The following is a 27,264-nucleotide window of genomic DNA, read 5'->3' as shown; positions in this document are numbered from 1 at the left end:
TACCAGTCAGAAGGCTATTATTAAAAAGCCAAAGAGTAACAGATACTGGCAAGGTTGCAGAGAAAACACTTATATACTGCTGGTGGAAGTATAAATTAGTTCAACCATTGCAGAAAGCAGTGTGGAGAGATTCCTCAAGAGCTAAAAACAGAACCACAATCAACCCAGCAATCTTATTACTGGATATATACTCAGAGAAATATAAATCATTCTACCATAAAGACAAATGCATGTGAATGTTCACTGCAACACTATTCATATCAGCAAAGACATGGAATCAACCTAAATGCCCATCAATGACAGACTGAATAAAGAAAATGTGATACATATACACCATGGAATACTATGCAGCCACAAAGAAGAATGAGGTCATGTCTTTCCAGAACATGAATGGAGCTGGAGGCCATTATCCTTAACAAACTAACACAGAAACAGAAAACCAAATACCACATGTTCTCACTTACAAGAGAAAGCTAAATGATGAGAACTCACGGACACAAAGAGGGGAACAACAGGCACTAGGGCCTACTTGAGGGTAGAGGGTGGGAAGAGGAAGAGAAGCAGGAAAAATAACCATTGGGTACTAGGCTTAGTATCTGTGTGAAGAAATAATCTGTACAACAAACCCCTGTGACACGAGTCTACCTATATAATAATCCTGCACATGTACCCCTGAACCTAAAAGTTTTTTTAAAAAAAACTTCATTTATTTCCAGCCCAATGTGTCCATGGAAAACACATCTCATGTCTACGAACACACTTTCTTTATCAGAAAAATAAGGAGTTGGGCTAGTTTATATCCAAGATCTTTGAGCTCTAAAAATTCTACACATCAATTATTTATTTTCAGAATATATCTGTATATGAAGAAATACAATATGGATAAAGACGCTGAGGTCAGGTATGGTGACTCACACCTGTAATCCCAATACTTTGGGAGGCCGAGGTGAGAGGATGACTTAAGCCTAGGAGTTCAAGACTAGCCTTGAACATTCAACTGGATAGTCAACATTCCAGCTGACTATTTCTTCTGCCATCACATAATGCACTCTGTAAAAGTATACCAAAGTACAACAGCAACTAGAAATAAGAAGGAAACAAAGTGAATTAATGTTTACCGTACATACCCAACATAACTGGCATTAAGTTAACAGAAAAACCATTATCCAATTTGTTGGGTCTGGCACAGAAAGATTCAAGGTAGAAAGTAAGAATTCATGAACTTGGCAAGCGAACATGGTTTCTGAAGCTAAGAAAAACACTAAGAGATTTCCCTGTTATTCTCTTCAACTAACGGGTCCAAATAAGATCAGCAGTCAGGGGAGCCTCAGTCACTACCCACAAAGATATAGTACCAACACAACTAAGGAAGAGAAGTCAAATTATGTTTTTAATTATCTATTTTTCCTTTCCCATTAAAGCCTAAAAGCAAGGATCCAATTTCTGTCTTTGAAGCACAAAGCCTTCTGGGTTTACTAGAACACTGAGGATTTCTGAGATATGCCTGAGTTAATACCTTCTAAGCCATTAGAAAAATTTGAAATACACAGTACTCAAAGGCTTCTTGGCATATAGTGTATATCTGAGTGCATGTTTTTATGTGTATGCATTTGTATCTGCCTAGTTTTACAGAGTTAGTAAAAATTTGAAAAAAGAGATCCATGTAAGAATTAGAATTCATAAAAACCTCTCAAATTAACTAGATTTCAAGAAAAGGCATTTTCCTTTGATTTGATAACAATTTATAAGAAAGAAGAGTTTACATTTGAGACTACTTCCTAATATTGTCAGTAAAATGATTCAGCAGGATACTTATGAGGAAACTTATGAAATGTCAGGGGAAAAGTTTTCAAACCCTTAAAAAAGGATTTTCAACCTCTGATGCAGAAGTCACAATTGGCTTGGACAAGATAATCAATGACCAATTAGAACAAACCAAAAATATAAACACACAGAAGAATGGCCTGAAGAAGCTAATATTTAGGAAATACTATGACATGCCTAAAATTTCTTAAGTATTTTCTATGAAATAATATAATGCCATGTGTTTAGAAAAGCAAGAGAGAGCAGTTCCTGTTGAGTTGAAACTATTAATACAAAAACTGAGTCACTGTTACTTTGGAAAATAAAGTGAAAAATTGTTCTAGTACTGAATTGTTCTACTTGGTTTTATAATTTTTCACTCTCACAAGGCAAACAAAATCCAAAGGTATTTTACATAATTGGAAATGAAAATTATTCATGCTTTCAACAGAATCAACTAGCCTCATAACCATTTCTATTGAATAGTCCACCTAACGGATATTTTTCAATGCTTTCAGATGTTTTAAACAGGAAAAGCATTATAAAATACCATCATCTATCCAATCTTCAACACTCAGGCTGCTAAATCTGCATCCTGATGTCCATCTTGACATCTGTCATGCCTTTAAATCCTGGGTCACAAGCCACAAGAGACCTGCTGCCTTACTGACGGCAGAAACTGAAATATTACAGCCATGGGGTCTCTACTGCTGTTCACACAGAATCCAGTTAATTCATTTTTTTAACAAGAGTTTGTTGGTGATGGTGGTGGTGTCGAAAATTTATTATTTAACAGACATAGTTATAAGGTAGTCTTCTCAAATTAGACATCTAAAAGACATTTCAAACTCAACACACTCAAAAATCTAACTTCTCTTTCTACCTCCAACCTACCCCTAACCTGACACCAACCTCCTGCAGGCTTTCTCATCTCAATTTATGGCAATTCCATCCCTGCAGCTACTCTGGCCAAAAAACTTAAGAGTCATGCTACTCCTCTCTTTCTGTCCTTCCTTAAACACACACATATACCCTTTACATCTATAGTCAGCAAATTCCTTTGGCTCTACCTTCAAATTATATCCAGAAATCATCTATTTCTCACCATCTCCACTGCCACTACCCAGTCCCAGTCACTGTCTCTTACTTGGATTATTTTAAAAGCATCCTTAACTAGCCTTCTTGTTTCTTTACTTGCTCTCCTGTGGCCTATTTTCCAAAAAGTAGTCAGAGTGATCTTTTTAATTTAGTTCCTGTCATTGCTCTGATCAAAACCATCCAATGACTCTCCCATTTCACTCAGAATAAAAGCTAAATGACCTTCAAAAGCATTACACACCTGGTACTACAAACTACCCCACCTCACTACTCTCCTGACTCCACTTTACCTCACCTCTGTAACCTATCTTCTACAATTATCCCCCTTGTTTACTCAACTCCACTTAAAGGATCTCTTTGCTTTCTCTCAAACAACCCTGGTGTACTTGCTCTGGCTGTTCCATCACAACCAACACTTCTCCCAGATAACTGCCTGACTACCAACCTTAGTTTCCTATTCATACCTTTGCTCAAATCTCATCCTCTTGAGAGACCTATCATGCTCACCTTATTTAATACTGCTTCCCACCACCACCAAATTCCAATTTCCCCCTTTATTCTGTTCTACTTACTTTCTTGCCAGAGCACTTATTTACTAACATATAATTTATTTTTGTAGTATATTAACTGTTTACTGTCTGTCACTAGAATACAACATTGTCAAAGGCAAAGATTTTTGTTTTATTCATTGATGTAACCCAAGCACCTAGAAGTACACCTGGCATAGAGCAGACAGTTGAATATTTGCTGCACAAATAAATTCCAAGATGAGTAAATTAAAAGTTTCTGAAACTCCAGGAGCCACCCAGTACTCCACAGTCCGATCAGGACTGTGCCATTGAGGGAACACTATAAGTACACTGATGGGTTTCTTTCAACTGAGTAACTCACCAGTACACACTTGAACTTCTGAAGGTTTATGATATGAGACACCAAAAGATAATTTTTAAAAGAAGGAAGAGTAAATTAAAATGTTGAGATTTCCTCTCCAAATTTCCCATCTATGCAAGAAAAACAAAGAACACAGACTAGATAATGATTTTAAGAAATTACTGCTGACATTTTTAAGAGTGTGAGGGTGGTGATATGGTTATGAAGGTGTCCTTGCAGCAGTACATATTGAAATATTTACATATTAAATGATGTGACTGTCTGGGATTTGCTTCATATAATCTAAGGCAGAACTGGAAGGCATAGAGGCATAGAGGAAATAAGATTGCTCCTTATTTGGTAATTGCTAAAGTTGGCAAAAGGTGACAGGAATATTTATATTAGTCTCCCTGGTTTTGTATATGCTTCAAATTTGCCAAAATAAAAAGAATAAAAAAGCCAAGTAAAGCCAGACACGGTGGTTCACGTCTGTAATCCCATCACTTTGGGACACTGAGGCAGGAGGATCACTTGAGGTCAAGAGTTAAAGACTAGCCTGGCCAACATGGTGAAACCCCGTCTCTACTAAAAATACAAAAATTAGCCAGGCGTGGTGGCACGCGCCTGTAATCTCAGCTACTCGGGAGGCTGAGGAGGGAGAACTGCTTGAACCCAAGAGGCGGAGGTTGCAGTGAGCAGAGATTGCGCCATCACACTCCAGCCTGGGTGACAAGAGTGAAACCCTGTCTCAAAAAAAAAAAAAAAAAAATCCAAGTAATAAAAGCACGAGAAAAAGTTAGTTTAACAAAAAAAAGAAAAATACAAGCATACATTCCCTTTAGAATCTAGCACAGTGTGTGGCATCTAAATAAATTAAATGATGATAGAATAAAGTACATATCACAGCTAAAGAATAGTTTCTAGGCTGGGTGCGGTGGCTCACGCCTGTAATCCCAGCCCCTTGGGAGGTCAAGGTCAGCGGATTACCTGGGCTCAGGAGTTCAAGACTAGCCTAGCCAACATGGTGAAACTCCATCTCGACTAAAACAAACAAAAATTAGCCGGGTGTGGCGGTGGGTGCCTGTAATCCCAGCTACTCAGGAGGCTGCGGCAGGAGACCGTCAAAAAAAAAAAAAAAAAAAAAGCCATTTCTATGCTGGGTGTGGTGTCTCACACCTGTAATTTCAATACTTTGGGAGCCTGAAGCAGGAATACTGCTTAAGGCCAAGAGTTCAAGACCAGCCTGAGCAACAGAGTGAGACTCTGTCTCTACAAAAAAAGAAAAAATAAAACTAAAATTAAAAAATAGTTTCTATAAATTACCATAATGATAGGAGCACACTAAAAAATTAATGACCAAAGTGAGCACCTCTTTCTGAATGAAAGAAATTGACATGTAAAACGATGGCCCTGGTGGTTGCTACTGCAGGGACAAGAAAAGAAACTTGTTTAAACAGGCGAAGCCACAGTGACTTCAAATGTGGATAACTGGAACCAAATGGGGACACACTGGAAAAGTTTTTCATCGTTTTTCAAGATAAAAAATACTGTACTTTATCCTATAAAGGTTATTTATATAAATGTAAAATATCAACAGGGACAAGAGAACATAGCTAAAATTGTATGTATCAAATAATATTGCAGCATAATTATTAGAAAAACAAGGTTCAACATGACTAGAACACAAATATAGCAGGAAACAAACACAATCTCAATCCCAGAAATGTCAAGTAAACAAAAAAGCACAGAAAATTTAAATCTTAGAAGTATTAAAGTGGCATAAACTAAAGATAACAAAATTTGTAACCTTCAAAATATAACTCGTGCCACCTCTGGAAGCAGTTTCAACAATGTCCCCAAGTGATTAAATCTACTCTAGTAAAATGCGATTATTCTATAGGTTTATGGCAAAAACATCTGTACATACATGTTTTCTGGGAGCCATCCATCTGCTTCATATATAGATTTATTTTTAATTTTTAATTCACATTCAGGTAACTAGATAATAATCTAATGGAATAATCAAGTATAAAAAGGTATAAAATTTTCCTGTCAGGAATAGAAGCTGTTATGCCAGCTTACTTTGCTAATTTGCCAAAGAGTAAGATATACGCGTTTCACATTTTAGGAACACCAGATTTTTAGTTAACACCTACACAAGAACTTATATAGATCCTTTTGTAGTTCATAAGCGTGATAACTGGGTTTTCACACACATATGAGATGTGCCTCCCTCAAACCTTGCTACAGCGTTGGTACATTATCTGTCTAACATGGGAAAAAAAGACATCTCAGGTACTTATTTTAGCTTATTTGATTTTTACTTCCCTTTAACTTGTTACAAAAATCTCAAATCTTAATGAAAACAATGGAATATGACTTCTTTAACATTTATTTTCTCTTTAAAGAAATACCTGGATTTAAAACTATAAACCTCATATTTGCTTCCTATGAGTAATCATGACTAAAAAGAACCTAAGAAAGTATTTTTTCAGAGCCAATAATTCTAAGAATAGCTATTACTTCCTTCATGGATTTTTCAATTTTCCCTCAATCACCCTCACTGTTATTTCCCTGAAGCATTGTGCCAAACCACATTATGAGGGAGGGGAGACAAGAACCATCAACACTGATTTGTGAGTCATGGAAACCCAGAATAAAATTTGCCCTATTTAAGATTTTCAAAAGACCATTAGAGATATTGAATTGGCTCTCATAATCATGAAGGAATACACTATTAAGGAAATAACGAACAAAACAACTGATCTTTTAAAACAGAATATTTTAGAATTGAAAAACAATGTATGGGCCGGGTGTGGTAGCTCACACCTGTAATCCCAGCACTTTGGGAGGCCAAAGTGGGCGGATAACTTGCGGTCAGGAGTTTGAGACCAGCCTGGCCAACACAGTGAAACTCCGTCTCTACTAAAAATACAGAAAGTAGCCAAGTGTGGTAGTGTACGCCTGTAATCCTAGCTGCTCGGGAGGCTCAGGCAGGAGAATTGCTTGAATCCAGCAGGCAGAGGTTGCAGTGAGCTGAGACCGCACCACTGCACCTCAGCCTGGGCAACAGAGTGTGAGCCTGTCTTAAAAAATAAAAAAAGGCCGGGCGTGGTGGCTCACGCCTGTAATCCCAGCACTTTGGGAGGCTGAGGTGTGCGGATCATGAGGTCAGGAGTTCGAGACCAGCCTGGCCAATGTGGTGAAACCCCGTCTCTACTAAAAATATAAAACTTGTCTGGGCATGGTGGCGGGCGCCTGTAATCCCAGCTACTTGGGAAGCTGAGGCAGGAGAATCATTTGAACCCAGGAGGCGGAGGTTGCAGTGAGCCGAGATCGCACCACTGCACTCCAGCCTGGGAGACAGAGCAAGACTCTGTCTCACAAAAAAAATAAAAATAAAAATAAAAATAAAAATAAAAATACATGAATAAAGCTGCCTCCACTAAAATATATGACTCAAGACCCTACCGGTCAAGTGGGTAAAATAACATAAAATTCAGGTCTGATATGTCCATAATTCTCATATCCCATAATTTTAAGTGTTTATACTGAAGGCACTGAATTTTTTAATTTTCCTCGGTAATAACTTTTTCTTTTTTTGAGACGGAGTTTCGCTTTTGTTGCACAGGTTGGAGTGCAATGGCACAATATTGGCTCACTGCAACCTCCACCTCCCAGGTTCAAGCAACTCTCCTGCCTCAGCCTCCCAAGTAGCTGGGATTACAGGTATGTGCCACCAAGCCCGGCTAATTTTGTATTTTTAGTAGAGACAAGGTTTCTCCATGTTGGGCAGGCTGGTTTCGAACTCCCCACCTCAGGTGATCCACCTGCCTTGGTCTCCCAAAGTGTTGGGACTACAGGAGTGAGCCACTATGCCCGGTCCTGGCCCTCATCTCTTTTCCCATTAATGCTGGCAGGGGCACCTCACAAGCCAAGACACCTACTAGTTATTGGACTCACTCACTCTTGATGACCAAGGTGCCTGGCCAGTAATATAAACTTTTAAGTATTAGTTTACATCAATTCCCCAGTACAGGTGCAATCCATGCTGCTATGGATCAGAAAATCTCATTTCCAATGCACCCTGTTGCTGATCAGAAAATCCTCATTTGATTAATAAAAATATTTTCATTTTGGAAAGACTTATTTTCATGGAACCTCAGCAATCATCTTAAATCAAATAAATCAAAATACTAACCCAGAATCCAAAGAGCTTAAAAATTCAACTATTCTCAACTTACTCTTATTAAGTCAACTCCCTGAATTTAGGTCTTCTTTACTGTGTGTCCTTCTCTCTCTAAAAGCCGAGAGTAATAACACAAATCTGCAAATTAATTGTAAGGCTGGTTTAGTACAGTAAATAACTCCAAAATGAACTAGACAATAATGTATTCATTACCTCAAGAAACTCCTGACAGCCTTTCTCTGTATATTATAAACTAGATCTAAACCATATACGCTATGAATTTGGACATTTTGATCATTACAGCATGAATATTTAAAAATCAAGAAAAGTAGCAATTATTGACCAAAAACTATTCAATTACTTTTACAGTCTCCAAATATAATCAACTTAGAACAGTGTTTCTAAGTCATAATAAACATCTGTATTTTGAAAAAGATTTCCAGCTGATCATGATACATACACCCAACTACTTTAAATATGCCCATTTTAGAGGAGTATGATATGTAATCTCCTTATCTAATTTATACAACATTCACACAACCAATAATTAATGGGTCTATCTTCTGTAATAGGAACTATGGTTGACTCTGAAAACACATTCATGTAAAATGGGTTTTTCTGCACTTCGTGAAAAGGTGTCAGCTACATGCCCAGAACTCCAAGAATATCTACATAACACAGACCATAACAGATTTTTTTTTTTTAATTGAGATGAAGTTTCGCTCTCGTTACCCAGGCTGGAGTGCAATGGCGCAATCTCAGGTCACTGCAACCTCCGCCTCTCAGGTTCAAGCAATTCTCCTGCCTCAGCCTCCTGAGTGGCTGAGATTACAGGCGCCCGCAACCACACCCGGCTAACTTTTGTATTTTTAGTAGACACAGGGTTTCATCATGTTGGCCAGGCAGAAGAGACTTTTTAAAAACAAGAGATTAGATGTATTGTGCAACGCTTAAGAAACAGAGAAGAATCAAGCAGTGTGACAGAGGGGTTGTGAATGAGCCAAATTAAGGAAACCAATTCTGTGGTTTTCCAAGTATATTACATGAAAACTCGGGGGCTCCTTTCACCAAGAGGGATCTAAACACATCTTCTACTGACCATCATGATTAAGATTGGGCAGTGTATCATTTTGGAACTAAACCTACTTACAAGAGTTCAAGCCCTTTGGGATACTGACAAGAGACCATTAAAACCTAACTATTTGACAGTCAACTGCCTGAGTCAGACACACCTAGGTTTAATCCTGACCTTAAATGAGTAAATCTCTAAACTTCAACTTTGTTCAGTTTACAGGAAAAACAGTATCTACCATAGAGTTGTTGAGAAAGAGTAAAGGATATAATTCATACGTAAAGCACTGGGCACAGTGCCTGGCACATTTTAAAAAGCTAAATAAATATTAATGTTTATCACTTATTGTTCTCTCTTGTGATATTATGAATCCCAGATCAGTCATTCCTGGGGCTTCAAGAAATATTGCCACCTTTCATTTTTCTTAAATCAAAGATTTAATATGATCTACATCTATCTTTCTTATAAAACATCTCAAATTCTACCTTATGCTAAGACTAATACCAAGCTAGCAGAGACCTTCCACTATAAAAATAAGCAGAAGAGAAAACTGATGTCCAAAAAAATACCATTTATTCAAATTATGGATAGTAACCTAAACAATGAATGCAAATTTCTTCAGAAACAGATTTACTGTGAGATACAGGAAAACATGTTTATAAAATTTCCAACTGATGTTCTCAGGACAATCCAAGAGAAGATTACAAACAAGAAACTAGAGCAGGAAGTTATGATGGGGAACAACCTAAGATTTGGAGAAACTGCAGATAAAAAATAATATGACAACAACAGCAGAACTGGCCAGCAGATTAGATATTTCAGTAAATAGAAAAAAAAAAAAGAAAAAAGATTAAAAACTCAAAAAATTTTCCCAGAAAGAATAAAGGATTAAGAAATATAAATGCTGAGGAAAGAAAAATACAGAGATCATATCCAAAAGAGGCAATCTAAATAAAATAATTCCACAATCAGAAAATAAAAAGAACTACAGGCCAGGCGCAGTGGCTCACGCCTGTAATCCCAGCACTTCAGGAGGCCGAGGCGGGCGGATCACGAGGTCAGGAGATCAAGATCATCCTGGCTAACACGGTGAAACCTCGTCTCTACTAAAAATACAAAAAATTAGCCAGGCATGGTGGTGTGCACCTGTAATCTCAGCTACTCAGGAGACTGAGGCAGGAGAATCACTCGATCCCAGGAGGCGGAGGTTGCAGTGAGCCAAGAAGACGCCACTGCACTCCAGGCTGTACGATAGAGCGGGACTGTCTCAAAAGAAAAAAAAAAAAGAAAGAAAACTTAAGAACCCTACCCAAAGTCACTAGTATCATAACAGGAATTGGAAATCAAGCAATCTGGCTCCTCAGTCTGTGGTCTTAAACATACTACACTCTCAAAAACAATACTAGAAGGAATTTTTTCTAAACTGAAGAAAAATCTGAATCAGAACATGTACAGAGTTTGAGTATATAGGGAAAAATTAATTAAAACATACCAATATCTAAATATAGCCTAGTAAAAACATGTTTTAATCCTACCAAAAAACAAGAAATCAAAAAAGATTATCTACAAAGAGGAAAAAGGAGAAATGGAGGGAAGGGCCAAGGGGAATCAAGTTAATCTCAGACTTAGCCCTTTCCTCTGGAAAACTAAAAGCCAGATTATAACAACCCTTAAACTTTCCCAGGGAGAAACATAAAGATCAAAATCTGAGAATCTCACACCTGCACAGGTACATAATCAAGTCCTTCCCAACTGGACAAGAACTCAGAAAAGAGATCACTCATATTACATACTCTTCCTGAAAATAATTATCCAAATATATATTCCAGGTTACCAAGAAAGAGCCAAAATTTTAAAACAAACACTCAAGGAGGGGGAAATTAGTCTATAAGAACTAACAGTGAACAATAAAATCAATTTCACCGTACTAGGGTGAAATCACTCGTGATTCAACGTAAAGACTTCCTGAAAAACCTGATTTTATATACTGGAAAATAATAATTTGTGTCAATCTAATAATAATTTGTGTCAATCTAATTTCAAAGCAAACCCTGTGCCCACCATCAGTGGGACCTTACCCTGGCTCCTGGCAACCACCTATCTGTTGTCTATCTCTTCCTGTTGCTTTTTCTTCTTACAACTTTTTAGACATTCCTGACTATTCAAGAGATTGTGGCTAAGGCATGCCAATCCACCAGGTGTCAGGTAACTGATAACAATCTTAGCACTTTTCCTGGGGGTAATACAGAGCTAACAGGTCACTTTCTCAGAACTGGTCTCTAAGATTTAAAATCCTACTGACAGTCCCAGGCTTTAGAATTAACTGAAGCCAGCTGGGCGCAGTGGCTTATACCTGTAATCCTAGCACTTGGGGAGGCCAAGGTGGGCAGATCATGAGGTCAGGAGTTTGAAACCAGCATGGCCAACATGGTGAAACCCCGTATCTACTAAAGATACAAAAAATTAGCTGGGTGTGGTGGCTCACACCTGTAATCCCAGCTACTTGGGAGGCTGGGGCAGGAGAATCGCTTGAACCCAGGAGGCGGAGGTTTCAGTGACCTGAGATCATGCCATTGCACTCTAGCCTGGGCGACAGGGCGAGACTCCATCTCCAAAAAAGAAAGGAAAAGAATTAACTGAAGCCTAATCCTGTAGATTCTCTACCACCACCACCATTAATTACCACAAGGGAGAAGAAAATGGTTACTACTGACTGAGTGCTTAGTACAAATGCAAGTAAAGAGGTACCAAAGCCAAGCAGGTCAGTGTTGACCCCAAGCTGGGCACTAAGAATGCCTGGTTTTGAATCATGGCTTCTACATGGATCAGTTTAATGACCCTGAACACATAACTTGATCTCTGTATGCCTTAATTTTTTTCAGATGGAAGATAAATATTCCCATCTCATAGGATTGTTGTTAACATAAAATGAGTTACCATAAGTGCTTAGAACAGCACGCATAAGTACTCAATAAATGCTAATTATTACTGATATCTATACTGCCTATTAAAAGATTCTCACATGTGGTCAAAATGATGACTAGAAAAAAATGATGACTATCCATAGGTTGAACTATATGAAATTGCCAGTATATGAAATTTTCTGACCTACAGAAATGGATAAACGTTTGAGATGATGGATATGCTAATTACCTGATCTGATCACTATACATTATATGTATCATACATCACTACATACCCCATAAATGTGTACAATTATAAGTCAATTAAAGAATAAAATTTTTAAATGGCAATCTCACGTGGTTCAACCCAATATACACTGCTTCTAAGAGTCATACCTAAAACAAACATACATGCCAAGTTTTTTTAAAGTATAAATCACTATCGGGCAAATTAAACAAAAAAGATACTGAAATTGGCAGATTCAGTATCAGAGGATGATTCTAGCCAAAAGCATTAAATAGAACAAACAGGTCTTTTTATATTGATAAGTAATACAAGCCAAACTGAAACTCTCTTAGTCAAAAGCCTTTATATACCAAATAGCATAATATCAAATACATACATCAAAAACTGCTCAAAAACAATAAAAAATTGACAGATAACACAATTCAAGCAGAAGAAAAATTAGTCATTAACAAATCAAATGCATAAGAAATGAGGATATATAAAGTGCCATTTAATTTTTATGGTTAACTGGTATATACCTAAATATTGAGCTATTGCTTTAACCAAACACAAAGGTTCATTTTCAAAAGAGATCATACCCTCAGCCACAAAAAATAATAGCAACAACAACAAAAAAAAACTTTTAATAATTTTCATAGAGATTGCTTAGGATATATTCCCTCACTAAAATATAATAAAACTAAGTATCAATTACAGTTTATATCAAGTAGAGGGGATTCTAATTGCTCACTTATTGTTCAACATTCCCCAGCTTTGAGTAGAACATAAGATCTGTTTCATGCACTGCTGCATCCTCAGCATCTAAACAAGTGCCTGACACACATTAAAATAAATATGTGTTGAATGAAATTAAAAAGCACTATACACTTGGTGACAATAAAGACATCAAAAGTATAATCACAAGCTGCTTAAATTATAAAAATGAAAATACTATATATCAAAACATTGCTGGTTTTGTACCATTATAGTACTATTATTGTGCAAATTGCCACTAGAATCTGAAAAACAGTATCAACTGAAAAACAATTAAAACTAATAAGCTATTTCAGAAAAATAACAGAACTCTTACGACATATTAAGTACACAAAATAGTGCTAGTCATTTTATTATGTTTTTATAATAAATATATTTATAAATATTTTTAATTATAATAAAAAACATTTCATAGTTTCATGTTTTATAAATACGTAACTCTCTTAACTTGCCTTTCTTATACCACATGCAATTATTTATACTCACGGGACAAATATTATTTCCTATTTTTTTATAGTGACATTATCTGCCCAGAGGAAAAAGGCAAGGTCTCCTCTGCAGTCATGACCATTAAAGTAAAATCCCTATCTTCACCACTACCAGGACAGATTATGTGGTCCCATCCAAAGACTTTCAGGCTAGCAAGACAATAAGAAAGTGACTGGAATTCCTCCCCAGGGCCCCTGAAACTGTAGAAATAATCTCAACCAGCTACATAATTAACCTTCGCCTAAAATCAGTATCTGTTTTCTAGGAATTTCATACTTTACTTAGCTACCTATGAATAGAATACAGAACCCCCCCACCCTGCAATGTAAATCAATCATTTTACTTTTAGACATTTCTAAAAATTTTTTAAAATACATTTCTTATGAAGATAGGAGATAATCAGTATTATCTCCTATTTTATTAATAAATTAATCAATTTATAATAAATCAATTAATAATATCAATTTTATTAAGCAAGCCTGCCAGATAGAAAACTTACTAATTCAGTAATTTTCTTTTAGATCAGCTGTATCTCATTACCCTCCTCCAAACAGGGGTGACAGAAACCTATTTATGATAAAATATCAATAAAACAGGTATGTAACAATAAAATTATGATATATACAGAACATACAAAGAATACTAGTAAATTTTACTGAAGCGCATAAAAACTCCAACAGAGACATATAATTTTCCAGGAGAGCAGAACTCAGAAAACAAACCATATAAATGGCTAGTCACATCAGCCTAACTTTAAGAAAATGGCGCAACTATGATGTATCATAATTTCTAAAGATGACCCAAAAATAGAAGAAAAATAATTAAATACTTACCCAAAAGATGCCAAATATTTTTTTAATGTGCCTACCATGAATTCATTCATTCAAACACTAACTGGAAGTCTACTATGTACTTAACGCTACAAGCTGAGAATTTAGAGATGAATTAAAGTTGTGGCTTCCTCAGGCCCCTAATACCTACAACAATGGAGTGTCCCTGCAGCTTCTCAAATCACCACATATACCTTGTGGATTATTTGACCTCTTTAAACATAAAGGAAAACAAAAATTTCAGCACTTCCAAACAATTCTTCCCAACTCCCCCAAAATAAAGTTTAGTCTCTTAAAGCAAATCAGTTGTCTTATAGGTTCCTGATCTTGAATACAAAATAAAAATGAGAATATCCCAAAACATAAGAATTAAAGGAACAGCACTAGTCACATGTGTTAAGTCCTCAAATGAAAGTATCAATCTGACCGGGCATGGTGGCTCACACCTATAATCCCAGAACTTTGGAAGGCCAAGGCAGGCAGTTAACTTAAGCCCAGGAGTTCAAGACCAGCAACATAGCAAAACTCTCTCTCTACAAAAAATACAAAATATTAGCCATACATAGTGGCATGCACCTATAGTCCCAGCTACTTGAGAAGATGAGGTGGGAGGATCACCTGAGCCCACGAGGTCAAGTCTGCAGTGAGTTATGATCATACCACTGCACTCCTAACTGGGTGACAGTGAGATCCTGTCTCAAAAAAAAAAAAAAGGTACCCATCTGAAGGAGGTTGGACAGAATCCTTATTTTGGGTTCCTTAAGTTGCACTGCAAGTCACAAAACATGCAGCTTCTATATAAACAAAACAAACAAAAAGGAAAATAAAGTCAACAAATGAGAACTCATTATTTTATTTGAGAAGTTTATTTTTAATTTTCACCTACCAATTTAATCAATAATAATGACAGTCAAAGTCTCAGGGAAGAGCCCTCATAGTCTGACACTGTTAAGAAGAAAAAAAGAAAATATCTACCACTAAAATCAGTCTTAACTGAACTCAAATACTCAAGGCTTTTACAACTTCAGTCAGCAAAATAACAATTTTCAACTCTGTACTTTATTGATTTTTATAAACACAGGATGAAAGACAGACATATTAAAAAAAAAAAAAAAAAAAAAAGCTCCAGATAGTTGTACTGAGCTATATTTTTATCCTGAAACCAAATCCCACTAAGAATTACAAATTTTTTGAGTAAAGTGATCTACTTGGATCCCAAATCTAACTATTATTACATTTTAAAGACACAGTCAAAACTTGAAATTAAAAAAAGAAAAAAATCCCAACAGTCTAAAAGCTCCAAGCAGTACAAATATATAAAATGGTCAGTCTAACTCTTTCAGTAAGTTTCAGACTGGTAAAGAGCCTCTTACATCATAGCCTCATTTATCTAGGTAAGCTGGGAAGATGAATTCTGGTTTTCCGAAGCCGTTTTTATATTACTGTATTACTGGAAGATTTGTAGTCTAACCAGAGGCATTTTCTTTTAATCTAGTTAAATTATACTGAGATAATTGTGAAATAAACAATTATTTCTACCATAAAAAAACATAGAATAGGCCAGACACAATGGCTCACGCCTCATCTCAGCACTCTGGGAGGCTGAGGCAGGAGGATCACATGAGCTCAGGAGTTTGAGACCAGCCTGGGTAACATAGCAAGGCCTCGTCTTTACAAAAAAATAAAAATAAATAAAAATAAATTAGCCAGGTATGGTGGTGCACACCTGTTGTCCCACCTATTTGGGAGGCTGAGGTGGGAGAATCAGGAAATTGAGGCTGCAGTGAGCCATGAATGTGCCAATGCACTCCAGCCTGGGAGACAGAATGAGACCCTATCTCAAAAAGGTTATAAATACAAAATAAAAATTGACTGTTCCTAATAGCTATGAATAGGGCCAGATGGTAAGTACACAGGTATAAACATAGTAATGCTCCCTTATATAAACAATCCCTTCTTGATTCACAAAGTTTACACTTGGGAATTTTACAATAGTAAACCAATACCCAAGAACAATGTAAAAAGTCAAAGGATCCCCCTCCAACTAAATTCCCCAGTTATCTTTTTAACACACAACTAAATGTTATTTGTTTCTCCTAAACGCAAAAAATAAGACATGGATTTTCTCCTGCTTCTGCAAAGAAATTCAGATTAAAAACAATATTTTATAAGAAAATTTTATAAGAAAATTACCACTTTTGAACTATGTTTTGCATATGAGATTTTTTTTCCTTTTTTAAGAGACAGGGTCTTGCCCTGTTGCCCAGGCTGGAGTGCAGTGGTGCCATCATAGCTCACGGCAGCCTGTAACTCCTGGGCTCAAGTGATCATCCCATCTCAGCCAACACAGGTGCATGCCACCATCCCCCAGTACTTGGCTATTTTTTGGGGGGTGGGGGGAGTTAAAGACAGGGTCTCATTGTGTTGCCCACGCTGGTCCCAAACTCCTGGCCTCAAGCAATCTTCCCTTCTCAGCCTCCCAAAGTGCAGAGATTACAGGATTTTCCCACACCCGGCAGGAAAATTTTTTTAATGGCCTTAGCAAGTGAACAAATGGGAAATTGTTAGCAAGATAATCAACACAGAAACCAGAGTAGTTAACTCTACATCTGAACTTCACATTTAAAAAAAAAACATCACCAAGTAACTTTCCTCCCAATAGTCAAAACCTCCCTCAGTACCTTAAAATTATTATTATTTATTTATTTACAGGGTTATTTAAGCAATTTGTACATAATATGCTAAATATTATCAGCCTTTCATAAAAGCCCTAGCACACAACTTCAGCAACACCTGATGCTATGGCAAATCAGTATAAGATAAACGTTTTTTAAAAAATAAAAGGATAAGATCTTTCAAACTTGCCATAATCTTGTCAAAATATATCAAACTTCTATAAGCCAAAAACATTTCAATTTGCTCTATCAAGAGAATGGTTAAACAGTTGGAGGCTTGATGCAGACAACTTAGGACACAGCACGTACTTAAATGACTTTCTTCATATACATTTTTAAAACTAAATCAGTAAATAGTAACTGGTCCAAGAAAAACTCCAGAATTCTCTCCCCAAAGAACAATATTATTTAGTACCAGAAATCCCAGGCCCTTATTACAACTTCTAGCATCAAAGAGACTGAACACAACTAAATGTATGTTTTAGCCTTACTTTATTCCATCGATAAAGGAGTATCCTGTTACACATATTCAAATTTTAATGAAGTACCTTAGGATCTTCATTAATGTATCTGACTAAATGAATATACAGCAAGAGGCCAGTCAACAAATATTTACTAAACAATAATTATGTGCAAGTTATCCCAAAGAAAGTTTAAGTCAGGTCAGTATATTCTGTATGTTTTCCTGTGCCCTAAAATAACACTTTTTCCACAATATCAACACATTGGCTCAAATTGAAATTATTGCTCCTATTACTGTAGTAATCATTTAACTATGTATATGTATATCAAAACATCATGTTTTACACCTTAAATATAGACAATTTTAAAAGCTCCTATTTCAAATGACAGGTATTCACTAATGTACAGTTGACCCATATAATACTACCTTCTCCAAAACACATGCAGAGTATTTCTGACATTTTATTTTGGCAAGAAAATCAAAACCGATACCCGGCATTCTGTGTAATGTTCCTATATATGGTCAAGTCTTCAATATAAGGACATTATCAGCATAAAGGCTATTGTAGCCTTTTGTTTCCTGAAATGAGTAGGTTACAGAAACAATATTAGTTTAAGGAGACAGGTTTTCAATTTTTGGTAGTTTTTTTGAGACAGAGTCTTGCTCTGTCACCCAGGCTGCAGTGCAGTGGCATGATCTCGGCTCACTGCAACCTCCACCTCCCAGGTTCAAGCAATTCTCATGCCTCAGTCTCCCGAGTAGCTGGGATTACAGGCGTGTGCCACCACGTCCAGCTAATTTTTGTATTTTTAGTAGAGACAGGGTTTTGTCATGTTGGCAAGATCGGTCTTGAACTCCTGACCTCAGATGACCTGCCCGCCTGGGCCTCCCAAAGTGCTGGGATTACAGGTGTAAGCCACTGCGCCCAGCCAAGTTTTCTACTTTTAACAGCACAATTTAAGAATGTAACAAATGTGGCAGTTATAATGTTTAAAGATGCAAACATTTTCAAGGTTTGATTTGTTAAGAATAACTGTTAACAGTTATCCTTTTATTACTATTTACTAAACCAGAAACTACTACTATAAACCAGAAAGTACTGGGCATTTTAGTCATGTTTATGTTTGCAATCATCACTCAAATAACTGTAATCCCACCTTACAAAAGAAGGAATACATTTAAAAGGGTTAATTTGTTTTATTTAATATAGCTAATTAAAATACAATATTCAGTCCAGATCTGAAGCAACCAAATCAATCTCACTCTGTGGTGGTCTGTCTTCTAAAGTAACAACAGCATTGTTAGGTGCCCATCTGAAGTCCAATGGTGATATGCCTGCCTAGTTTCCTGCCCAAAGTGTTTATCTGAAGGGACTCTGGCAATGCCAGATCTCATTACACTGAAAAGAAAAACCTATTCCTCTGTTCTCCTATTTTCATATGGAGGCTTTCACTTTTCGCTAGGAGTGCAATACTGTAATATTCACCACATTTTCCAACTCACCTTTACCAGTAATGAAGCTCAATACTTTATTTTGATCCACGTTAGACTTACTGTTTCTCTTCTCTGTTAAGAACTCCGAGGCTGGGTGCAGTGGCTCACGCGTGTAATCCCAGCACTTTGGGAGGCCAAGGCAGGTGGATCACCTGAGGTTAGAAGTTCGAGACCAGTCTGGCCAACATGGTGAAACCCTGTCTCCATTAAAAACACAAAATTTATCTGGGCATGGTGGCATGTGCCTATAATCCCAGCTACTCAGGATGCTGAGGCACGAGAATCACTTGAACTTGGTAGGTGAAGGTTGCAGTGAGCCAAGATCGCACCACTGCACTCCAGCCTAGGCAGCAGAGTGAGACTCCGTCTCAAAAAAAAACAACAACAACAACAACAACAAAAACCTGAGAGGTGGATAAGTGACTTTTATGCAGTCAGAGAAATAATCAAGGTTTGAGATCAAGCAGATACAGTTAATGAAACACACTGACAATATAAAGAGAACTACAGGGATTAGTATTATCATTTACAGAATAAAACCACTAACATAAATGTTCTATGTTCAACTGTAACATTTCAGAGATAGTCTATTCTTGAACATACTTTTACTTCAATCTATGAAATTTTTAGACCATTCAGTCTAATACTCTAACCACTTTGAAAAAACCTAAGTCAATATAACCTGCTTTTACTGCAGGGCACAAAGCAGACTCTACGTATAAATGCATTCAGTCCTACATTCTAATTCCCAATTTTTAGTCTGGTCCCTGTTTCCATTGATTAATGTAGATGTCTTTCTAGACTTTTGCTTATTCTGATGAGCTAAATTTGAACATTTCCCTGTGCACTGACTGCTCCTGAGTCAGTGTGTCTCTATCATTCCAGGAATGTCTCAGCTTATGCCCCAAGCATCTTCTCAAATTATTCTCTACGCAGTGGCTAATAAAAACCAGCAGGGCAGTAAGCAAGCTGATTACAGCATACCAAGCAGTTATAAGACCTGGGTTAAAGCCAAGAAGAAAGCAACAGGAATGTAGGAGGAAAAGGAGGAAGCAGCTAATAAATGTTTAATTAGTAGTTACTATATGATCCCCTCCAAAAAAAAGTATGGGTATACATTATTGGCCCAATTTAAGAGGGTAGAAGACTCAAATTAAGTAATTTTCCCCAAGACTATACTATATATAAGATGGAGAAAAAGAATGCAATGTTTCATGATATGACTGACCAATCTTTTTTTCTCAAACTGGTGACATACATCTTCAGGTACAAACTGAAACATACCAGGGATATACTAAGAAAAAGAAAGTAAGTGCTAAACTTGGTATGTAGTGTCAGCTCTCTTCATTCACCCCAGTTTTCACAAATTAATAGACAAACAGGAAATGATTTTTGTTTTTCTTTTTCTGGCAGTAATTCAAATTATTTGTATATTTATATTAACAGTATGCAATGAAATGCAAAATTCACACACATTCCTGAGATAAAACACAGAATTTAAGAAATTTTCAAGCCATTATAAGGTACAGGCATATCTCATTTTATTGTGCTTTACTTTATCATGCTTTTTCATTATTTTTCTATCTGTTCTGGTGATCTGTGATCAGTGATCTTTACTACTGCAATAGTTGACAGGCGCCACAACTGCACCTATCTAAGACAGCGAACTTCACAGTTTAAAGGCTGTGTGTGTTCTGCCTGCTCCACCAACAGCTATTCTTCCATCTCCTTCCCTCTCCTTGGGCTTCCCTATTCCTGAAACACAACAATATTTACAATAGGCCAATTAATAATGCTACAATAACTTCTAAGTGTTCAAATGAAAGGAATAGTTGCAAGTCTCTCACTTTAAATCAAAAGCTAGAAATGATTAAGCTTACTGAGGAAGGCAACATGTTGAATGCGGAGACAGACCAAAAGCTGGGCCTCTTGTACCAGTCAGTTAAGTTTGAATGCAAAGGTAAAGTGCTTTTAAAAAATTTAAAGTGCTAGTCCACTGAACACACAAATGGTAAGAAAGTGAAACAGCCTTATTGCTGCTGAGTGGAAAGTGTTAGTACTTTGGAGAGAACATCAAACCAACCATTGTCTTAAGCCAAATCCCATTCCAGAGCTAGGCTCTAACTCTTCAATTTTAAGCAAGGATGAAAAGGGTAAGGAAACCGCAGAAGAAAAGTGTGAAAGTAGCAGACGCTGGTTCACATCATTTATCTTAGTCTGTTTTCTATTGCTTATAAAAAATACCTGAGACTTGGTAATTTATACAGAAAATGATTTCTTACAGTTATGGATGCTGAGAAGCCCAAGGTAAACGGGCAGCATCTGGTGAGGGCCTTCTTTCTTTTTTATTTTTATTTTTTTTCTGAGACGGAGTCTCACTCTGTCGCCAGGGTGGAGTGCAGTAGTGTACTCTCGGCTCACTGCAACCTCCACCTCCTGGGTTCAAGCAATTCTCCTGCCTCAGCCTCGCGAGTAGCTGGGACTACAGGCGCATGCCACCATGCCCAGCTAATTTTTGTGTTTTTAGTAGAGACGGGGTTTCACCATGTTGGCCAGGATGGTCTTGATCTCCTGACCTCATGATCCACCCACTTCGGCCTCCCAAAGTGCTGGGATTACAGGCGTTAGCCACTGCACCCGGCCGAGGGCCTTCTTTCAGGTGGGGACTCTCTGCAGAGTCCGAGCAGAACAACAGAACAGGGAACCACATGGCAAAGAGGCTGAATATGCTAACTGAGGTCTCTCTTCCTTTTTTTTTTTTTTTGGAGACAGAGTCTCATTCTGTCACCCAGCCCGGGACTACAGCTGGCACTACAGGCACACACAACCACATCCAGGTAGTTATTTTTTTATTTTTGTAGAGGCAGAGTCTCACTATGTTGCCCAGGCTGGTCTCAAACTCCTGGGATCAAGCAATCCTCCTGCCTTGGCTTCCCAAAGTACGGGGATTACAGGCGTGAGCTACTGCATCCAGCCCCTTTCTCTTCTTGAAGAGTCAGTCTCACTCCCATGATAATCCATTAACACATTAATCCATGAATGAATTCATGAAAGCAGAGCCCTCATGACCCAATCACCTCTGAAAACCACACTTCTCAATATTGCCACAATGGAAATTAAATATCAACAGAAGTTTTAGAGGGGACAAATATTCAAACAATAAGCAAGGTTTTAAAAAAAAGCCATCTCCATAACACGCAACTATAAAGTGAAGCAGTAAGTACTAATACAGTAATAGAAGCTGCAGTAAGTTATCCAGAAGATCTGGCTAAGATAACTGATAAATGTGGCTTCATTAAACAACAGATTTTCAATGTAAACAAACAATCTTCTACTGAAAGAAATGCTATCTGGCGGGTGTGGTGGCTCATCCCTGTAATCCCAGCGCTTTGGGAGGCAGAGGCGGGCAGATCACTAAGTCAGGCTTAGTTAGCCATCCTGGCTAACACAGTGAAACCCGTCTCTACTAAAAACATAAAAAGTCAGCCAGGCGTGGTGGCGGTAGCCTGTAGTCCCAGCTACTCGGGAGGTTGAGGTGGGAGAATGGTGTGAACCTGGGAGGCGGAGCTTGCAGTGAGCCAAGATCAGGCCACTGCATTCCAGCCTGGGAGACAGAGAGAGGCTCCGTCTCAATAGATAGATAGATAAATAGATAGATAGATAGATAGATAGATAGATAGATAGATAGATAGATAGATAGATAGATAGATAAATGCTATCTAAGACTTTCATTGCTAGAGAGAAGTCAATGCCTGGCTTTAAATCTTCGAAGGACATGCTGACTCTCTTGTTAGAGGCTAATGCAGCTGGTGACTTTAAGTTGAATCCAATGCTCACATCCCATTGCAAAAATCATAGGGCCCTTAAAAATTATGCAATATCTACTCTGCCTGTGCTGTAAAAATGGAACAACAAGCCTAGATGACAGCACATCTGTTTAGAGCACTGTTTACTGAGTATTTTAAGCCCATTGTTGAGACCCACTGCTCAGGAAAAAGGATTTATTTCAAAATATTATTGCTCATTTACAATGTACCTGGTCACTCAACAGTTCTAATGGCAAGGTACAAAGCTAAACAGGAAAAAGAGAAGACACAAAAGTGTTAAAAATCCTAATAATTAGACATGTCTGGATTAACAAATCGGTAAACTTTCTCCAACTCTCCCAAAGAGTCAATCACTCCCTCTACAGTGCTTATACAACACTTTACATAATTTATATTCCTACTCTAGTATTTATCATATCATATTATTTATATGTATCTCATCAATTACAATTATTTCCTCTAAGACAACAACCATGCCTTATTCATTTTTGTATTCCCAGAAAAGTATAAGAAACATACCAGCTGATAACACTTGTTTTATGAATAGGTTAAATTTATACAATTCAAAGACCAAAATAATTTCTATTAGAGAAATTTTGATCTTTCTAAGATCATTTCAGCACAGAGAATTTCAAAAGATTTGAATTAAATTAGCCAACTAATACAAATACCAAATCCAAATTCACTTTACAGCGAATGGAATTTGAAAGGCTAATTTCCTCACCCATAATCAAGAAACCACACTCCACAGACCTAATATAAAGACAAACACTAAACACTTACCGCCCATAGTCTTTATATAAAGTATACCCTGCCATATCAGAGAATTTCTGGTCATGCAAAAACAAAAGTGGGATTAAAGGAGAAAACCTTTACAAATGATGCCTTCCTTTTTGTTTATCCCAGCACACCTTATTAAGGCCAACAGATCTTAAGATATAACAATCAGAATTATAGTATATTAGTTTAGTTTTAATTACCTAGGCTCCAGTTCTGTTTCTATACTTCAAGCTCATTTGGCTCTCCAGAGAGCAAGTATCACTACATTATGCAAGGTCACAAAGAAAACTCTAATTTAGGGGAAAACAATTCTATAATTATTAATAATAGTTCCTATGACTTTCCCAGTTTTTCTAAGTTTCCTACAAGATGATCAGAATTATCAAGGTAGTGAATGAAAAATAAATGACTATTTTTAAAAAGAGAAGCAACATTGCCCCCATGTTTTAAAAAGGGTCCTAATTATTTTAGTAAATTTGCATTATTCTCTCCAGTATTAGCATCTGAGAACTTTTTAAATGTCCCATATTTCATTAAATGCACACTTGGATGTATACACTTTCATTTTAAAATGCACTATAGGCTATCAATGAGGTGACTAAGTGGCATTTTACTAAGTAATGCCCCCCATAGTACCTGACACATTATATACAAATAATAAACATTTGATTAAGTCTACAAATATTTAAGCTTCTTATTATATAGCAGACACTACTCTAAGCAAAGGCTATTACACTACGGTAAACCCAACATACACGGCCCTTGCCTTCACAGAGTGTTAGTCTTGGAAAAAGAAAATCACCCTGTTCACTTCCTTCACTCTACTTGCCACACTCGGCAGGTAGAGTGAAGGAAGAGAAAAGGGTGATATTAGTGGGCTTGTGGGGAGGTTGGGGTTATCCTACTTCATACTAGAATATTATCTAATATTTACGAAGCCTTTCTGAGGGCATTTGAGATGAGACCTCAAAAGATCTGGGCCAGCCAATGATTTAAAGAAATTATCATTCCAGGTTATGGGAACATTATGAGGAAAGGCCCTGAGGCAAGTTTAAGAAACTGAAAAGCCAGTACAACTTATCACAGAAAACCTGAGGAGAAGTAGATTTCGAAGGAACTGGCAAAGAGCCACATAATGTACAGTCTTGTACCACATTTAAGGATTTAAAGTTTTAAATACACTGAAAAATCTACCATGAAGCATAGGGGAAGTGCATGAAAGAAAGACCAAGATATAGAATGCCAGAAGGCCTTGGCCCAACATCAAAATCTTGGTAAATAAATGTATACATCGATTTCAAGTTAAAGTAAAATGTTTAAAGTGTATGTATGTTATGTTTTTATGATTCCTGACTTTAAACAACTTTTTCAATTAACGCATCATTTACTAGATATGATCACATTCTCTCCCATTCCTTTTACATGTCCATACTAGTTGATGTAGAACTGAGTAGTAAAAGGTGAAATATGGAGAATAAAAGTACACAGATAATAACAAACTGGTAAATCAGCCTCTGAATAACTGAGCTGACTAGTTTTTCTACAGGTTGGTGTGGAAGGGTACCGTAGATAGATAACATTCTGAACTGTTTACATTTTAACCACATGCATTCTTTTTAAATCAAAGCATTGACTTTATATTTCTTACTATAAAGCAGTTTAAAATAACATAACTACTTGCCCAAACATTGCCAAATCACTCAGAATTAGTGATTATTAGCTATAACTTTGTGAGATTATCCTTGCATCTTTACCATCTACCTGTAATTCAGCCACGTAGAGAATTTCCTTGGGAGTTTCTATGTCCAATATTCTATTTGGTAAACATCTTTCATCTTTATCAAAATAAGTTTGAGCATCAGCGCCCAAAAAGCACTAAAAGTCAACATAAAACTCTGTTAGAATTAAAAGAAAACTTTTAAGCATATTTTCTCTTTTTTTTTTTGAGACGGAGTTTCGCTCTTGTTGTCAGGGTTGAAGTGCAATGGCGGGATCTTGGCTTACCGCAACCTCTGCCTCCTGGGTTCAAGCGATTCTCCTGCCTCACCCTTCCCAAGTAGCCGGGAACACAGGCATGTGCCACCACACCTGGCTGATTTTGTACTTTTAGTAGAGACAGGGTTTCTCCGTGTTGGTCTCAAACACCCAACCTTAGGTGATCTGCCCACGTCGGGCTCCCAAAGTGCTGGGATTACAGGTGTGAGCCACTGCACCCGGCCTTTAAGCAAATTTTAAAGTAAATGTACACAATGATCCAGGATCCATCTGCTAAGTTCTGTCCCAGGAAACTACTTGCCAATATATGAAAGTACAATTACAAGGACACACATGTCGGCATTTCTTTCAAAAGGGGTGCGGGGAGGAGGGGTTCTAAACATTTAACGATAAGAAGACAGTTAATTATGTGGTATTATGCTGCCACAGAAAAATATCCAAAATATACTCAGTCCATTATAAACTCATTTTTTAAAAGACATATGCTTACTAAACAATGTATAGGGAGAAGTAGAATTGCACTTTTTACTTGCATTCTTCTTTAAATGTGCTACGACTATCACATACTAACCAGCACTTTAAAATAAAGGAGAAAATTTCAAGAAATAAATTTCTTGAATTATTTGAATGTATAATTTTATATTTATTTAAATAAAACTAAAAAATCATTTTAAATATAAATAAAACCTTCTAAAAGAAATAAAATTTAAAATTACCCTTCACTGTACTTTAGCTCTAAAATTCTCAAACCAAGCTGCCTACACTTTTCTCCATCTCAGCTGGTATATTTACTTGCTTACTGAATGATCCCTACCCAGTAGATTTTGAAGTTATTAACCGCAATCACTTTTGCACCAACCTAATAGATCTAAAAGATTATAAGGCTTCTTAAGGTCTCCCCATATTTCGCAGATACTGTCACTAGAAACAAAAGGATAGCAGAGAGCACTGACAGATCCCTCCCAGGCTCCTCCTATCCCTAGAAACACTTCATTGAAATCTATAACCCAAAGAGGTTAAGAATCATTGCCCTACAGAGCAAATACCAAGTTAAGCAGGGAAGGGTTGCCACCACAACTCTACCCCAACCTTGAGTGACCTTTAAGAACACCTCCCATACCACTTAGAGGTTGGGCATCTTCTTAAATAAAGTAGACATTGCTAGCACACACCTGCCAAAAGTAAAATCTAATTACCTTTGGCTACTATGAATTGAAGAAATAAATAGAGACTAGGTCTTAGTCTGGGAATATGAGTTTCTAAATCCATAGTGTTTACAAGGGATTAACACCGTAGAGTTTCATGAAACTTCTTTATTAGCAGAGACTCCAGGCAAGAACAGCTACCATAAGACTTCATTTTTTAGTTTTATATGGAAGATCCCAGGCAAAGATCAACCTGCAAAGATCAATCTGCGAAGCCCCAGTCTGGGATATTCTGAAAGTATTCTGGAGGTTAATTTCCTGAGCTTAAAAGTGTTTTCTTGGCCGGGCGCGGTGGCTCAAGCCTGTAATCCCAGCACTTTGGGAGGCCGGGGCGGGCGGATCACGAGGTCAGGAGATCGAGACCATCCTGGCTAACACGGTGAAACCCCGTCTCTACTAAAAAACACAAAAAACTAGCCGGGCAAGGTGGCGGTCGCCTGTAGTCCCAGCTACTCGGGCGGGAGGCTGAGGCAGCAGAATGGCGTAAACCCGGGAGGCGGAGCTTGCAGTGAGCTGAGATCCGGCCACTGCACTCCAGCCTGGGTGGCAGAGCGAGACTCCGTCTCAAAAA

At 37.3% G+C, this 27,264-nt stretch overlaps 1 protein-coding gene and 1 non-coding gene across 6 annotated transcripts in view; one reads left to right on the top strand and one right to left on the bottom strand.

Annotated features, from left to right (window-relative positions):
- The window catches only part of RABGAP1L (RAB GTPase activating protein 1 like), an 819,337-nt gene that overhangs the window by 767,531 nt on the left and 24,542 nt on the right, over positions 1-27,264 (bottom strand). The window lies entirely within an intron of this gene.
- On the top strand, positions 5,944-6,045 carry LOC111539408. Its single transcript, XR_002730678.1, has one exon. It is a non-coding gene; the product is annotated as a small nucleolar RNA U13 (small nucleolar RNA).

The sequence above is a fragment of the Piliocolobus tephrosceles genome, chromosome 1, assembly GCF_002776525.5.
Source record: "Piliocolobus tephrosceles isolate RC106 chromosome 1, ASM277652v3, whole genome shotgun sequence".
Taxonomy (NCBI): domain Eukaryota; kingdom Metazoa; phylum Chordata; class Mammalia; order Primates; family Cercopithecidae; genus Piliocolobus; species Piliocolobus tephrosceles.
This window is presented reverse-complemented; position numbering and strand designations above follow the sequence as displayed.